The sequence below is a fragment of the Opisthorchis viverrini genome (assembly GCF_000715545.1).
Source record: "Opisthorchis viverrini unplaced genomic scaffold opera_v5_369, whole genome shotgun sequence".
Taxonomy (NCBI): Eukaryota; Metazoa; Platyhelminthes; class Trematoda; order Opisthorchiida; family Opisthorchiidae; genus Opisthorchis; species Opisthorchis viverrini.
Genome location: NW_008752023.1, coordinates 73480 through 78175, shown reverse-complemented (window position 1 = coordinate 78175; position 4696 = coordinate 73480).

Genomic DNA, 4696 nt, shown 5'->3' with positions numbered 1-4696 from the left:
TTAATGGAATACCCGTTCCCCAACCGAAAGCTCGCTTTCTAACTGCCCCACTACGGATACGCCGACAACAACCCACCCAAGCTATGGTTCTGAGACAACGATTGTCGAACACCTGAAGACGTCTCAATTCCGTTGCTCGAAAAGACCAAGTCTCACAGCCATACAACAGAATAGCCCTTACTGTAGTCTGATGCACACGTCCCTTGACATTCGGGGATGTACCGCTTTGAAGCCATATGTGTCTCAAATTAACAAACTCACACAGAGTCTTGTAGAGTCGTGCAAAAGTCTCATCTCTCTCACTACAATCTGATGTCATAAAACTTCCGAAATACATAGAAGGTTCCACAAATTCGAATGTCTCTCCCTGGACTGTAAGAAGCGTGCATAGCACCAAACTGTTTGGGTGAAAGTGAATAGCAAAGGACTTTGGTAGGTTCATCCAAAATTACCTGCTGTTTCTCTCCTCTTCGAAGATGAGAACAATATCGTCTGCGTATCCCAGCGGCTATAGAGAAGGCCAGGTTTATGAAATCCTTGCAGCGTTTGTATCACTATCTCATCAATCAACACAATAATTGGGAATGGACGGACTAGGTGACCCTGACGAACACCGATTTGTTGATGGGAGCTTTTGGAGGGCCCTCCCTATAGCCGCAAACTCCCGGGAGTCTGAGAATGTAAAGAAATTAGTATGTTCACAATGTTTTCGCTGCATTCCTCGATGGCAAGCGCATCAAGGAGAGACCAATCGACCGTGACGAATGCGCCTATTAAATCAAGAATTACTAAAACTGTATGGGGTTGCCCCAGCACCTGTGTGAAGATTTGGTCAACGCAACCTCGCTTCTTGCGCTCGAGTCAGTGTTTTACAAGTCATCACAAGGCAAAGTATCACGAGTGACGCCGATATTCTCGTTACGAACAAGGGCAGGCTGGTCCCCTGTGGTTACCACACTGCGAGACTTTCTTTGAAAATGGGCATTATCACCGACTCCCTCCAGTTTTCTTGGTAGTGCCTTTTGTCAAATACACGCGAATAATCAGACGAGATCTTACTGGGGACTTCACCACCCCACCCTTCGTTTGAAGAAATTAGGCGGGAAGTCATCTCAACCAGAAGTACATTGATGCTTGAGAAACATATGCAGTCATAAACCTCCGAGGACTTACGGAGGTCCAATTTCAACGTCCGGGTTTCTAGGTCAACTGTAAGCTGGTGATCACGATAATTGTCCGTATGATTCAGCCCCAGGGTGGAGTCGTTGTTCATAACTCAGGATGGTTACTTAATTCTGATCCTTGATGGTCTTGCTCACAGGTGGTTGCTGGGTACCAGCCAGTACGGCGGAGAAGCATCGGTGTTGAACACTGATGTCATGCTATCTGTGATGATGATCATGATAATGATGATGATGACCAGTCAATTGGAAGTGGACTCTCGAAGACGAGTCTGGTAGTTCTGTCTAGTATCCGGATCTGCCAGTCTCTCAGTTGCCAGGCGATTTGTCCATACCTTGCGCAACCTTCGGAAACGAAGGACAAGTGTGTGGTCGGAATCCACAAATCTGCTCCAAAATGAGTGCCAGCCAGTTATTGGCTCACATCATCGGTAACTGATGGCAATGTGATCGAATTAGGTTCGTGGCTGGCACGAGGTTGGTGGAAGATGTGCCCAGAAGGCTTCAACTATTTTAGAAGTTAGGGCTGAATGTAGAAAGCCTGCGGTCATTGCACAGCTAAGGCAATCGTTCCCCATCGTCCGTATGTACCGATTCTAACCCATGTCAACCAACCAACTGATTCTCAGCTAAGCTAAGCCTGTCCACTTGTGCATCCAGATCTGTGGTAATCACTTGAGCTTTTGGCTCGTCACAACTGGGCATTCGGGACGTCACAAACATGTCTTTGATCGTGCCAGAAACACACTCGGTTTGGGGCGTAACCAGACACGACAAACAGACAGAGATCAACTTCCCGCTTGTTGATGTCCTTCAATTGTTATCAGACCATAAAGAGGCGAGTATAAACGAGTACCTAGTCGAGCAGAAATCCTTTGCCTGATGACTAAGGATGACACCAACACCTGCACATTCTGTCACAGCAGCCTCTAGATCGCTAGAGGTGCTCAGCCGAAGAGAGCTGAGAGTGATGGGGCGGTTTGCTCAACCACTGTGCTTGCATCTTGAATACTTGTTTCTCATACAGAGCACAAATCAATAAAAAGGCAGTGAGTGAGAGCAGAGTAACTTGCTGTCCTGCGTGCTTCAGAGTGCAAACATTCGACGCAGTCAGATAGACTGGGCGTCGATGCTTGAAGATTGATTTCGATATCCCTAAGGATATCGCATCTTCAAGCTTGTTTCTCATACAGAGCACAAATCAGTAAAAAGGCAGTGAGTGAGAGCAGAGTAACTTGCTGTCCTGCGTGCTTCAGAGTGCAAACATTCGACGCAGTCAGATAGACTGGGCGTCGATGCTTGAAGATTGATTTCGATATCCCTAAGGATATCGGTGCCAGATGAAGCGTAGATGTTGATTTCAAAACGGATGCAGGACGAACGGAGTCTTCAGTCCTAACTGATGGGCCTAGAGGGTGACAGTTACTAATGGGATGGAGAGAGGGGAAAGAAAATTTGTGAGAAAGAGAAAGAAGGAAGGCGTCAGCATAAGCCTGTTTTTTTTGCTCACCCGCCCTGCTTCATGCAACAAATAAGGCGACCCGGCTGACGGCCCCACAAGACGACCGATGTGGCATGAGTTTATTGGTATGCGTAAAATTCATGAAAGTACGTAAACTGGAGGGCTGTAACATCCTTTCTGCGCTGAACTGTAATGTTACCTGAAAAAAGCATGAGGGCTGGGGTACTACCAGTTTGCCCAAACCTAGATACGAGAAGTCGAGATGCAGAGGTCACGTTCGAACTATGGTCAGTAAATTCGCGCTTCAATGACAAATCCATCTGTCAGTATAAAAATCAGAACTGGAATGGAGCTTCACCCCGCATTTCATCGAAGTAGTATCCAACGAGTGGAGTTCTGTTAGGTACGTCTTTGACTTATGGCCTAGCTTTGGTTCAGCAACGTGGGAAGCTTTCCAGGTAGTCAGCTTCCACAACTGGTCCGAACAATATGGTAGTTTCGCGAAATCTAAGACCTCTCTTGGACAGAACACTAAACACAGGTCACATTCGTTTATCAAGCGTACGAAACTGTGCATTTGTTACTAAATTCAAAAACTACGCTACAGCCAACTCAATATCTTTGTGGGAAGGTTCATTCTTCGTTTAGTGGCTTGCAAGGTCAGCTGATCAATTTAAAAACGACACTGTGACTAAACACACCCAGTTGTTGATAGTGATGCTGCTCAATATAGTGAACATGCAACACTAGTTATAAGAAAGACCTTAAAAAGCTCTTCCTCGCTCTCCCTCTCTCTCAATGAAACAGTTCTGAATTCCAGCAGAGGTGAGACCGTCAGCTTCGATAAAACATACACCCCTCCAGATTCATAGTGTTCAAGATAAGATCTGGCACCGGGAGACAAGTACGTCGGTGAGTCACATGACTAGTCATGTCAAGGGTAGTGGTTAATCTGACAATGAGTTGAAGCCGTGCGCTAAAAATGGACACAATCACTTAACAGTAGGACACCGTAGTCATCAGTTTGATAACGGGTCTTTCGTTCAACCAGACGAAACTTGCATAGAACAATGCGATTCAGGTGACATTTCCCTTGCGTTCCTGGAACTCACTAACCTCGATCGAGATCACTCAGTCTCCTGGATCGTTACAAGTCAAGGATAGCGTATGTACTAGCTGAAGCCAGAATAACTGACTTCGTGAATCTGTATCAGCATAGCAAGGAAAATAGTGTTCCTGCAGCGCACGAATGTCCCATTAGGACGGATAAGATAATGAGAATTTCCGAGGCCGCTAGTTCATCCTTCCACTAGTTGGCAGTGTCTATCTACCACCTTAGATATTTACTATGCGGTTGAGCTGATCTTCCTACCTTGACGCTAACTTCCATTTTTCCGAGACAAAGCGTCTGAGCACAATATTTCTTCAGAAAGTCATGTGTCATCTGTTTGTTCGCCCGATGCTGTCTGCTTGAGTGTCTGTGGTATGCACAATCGTTCCGAAGTTACTGTAACTTATTAGGTACGCCCGGAAGTAAGTGTGTGGGGACCCTGTCGAGTACCACTAGAGTGTTATAGTCAAATTCCCAGCGAACAACACAAGTCCACAGTCCAAAAGCCTGTAGAGACCATGGGCAAAAAATAAATGCTTTCTCTTTTAACTGAGTGTTTATCACATATGTGTTTATCATATGATTCCGAGGATAATCGCTCTTGATACATCATCATCATCATCATATTAATAATAATAATAGTCATAATCATAACCATCATCAACATCATCAAAGACAGCAAAATCAATGTTGGCACTGATGCTTCACTGCCGTACAAGCATAAGGTTCGTCTGGTTGCATACATAATTATATTAAAAGCCCTAGGATGAAAAGAAGAGAAATAGAGTTGGTGATAAAGGGAAGTAATGGCCTATGTCAAGCATTCTGAGGTGCCTACACCTCCAACCAAACACTCAGACAATCTGGAAAGAAACTGACAGCACGAAGGCTACTGACATCGAGCCAAGCACAGACGGGGTCACGGGGACCCCATCCTGGAAG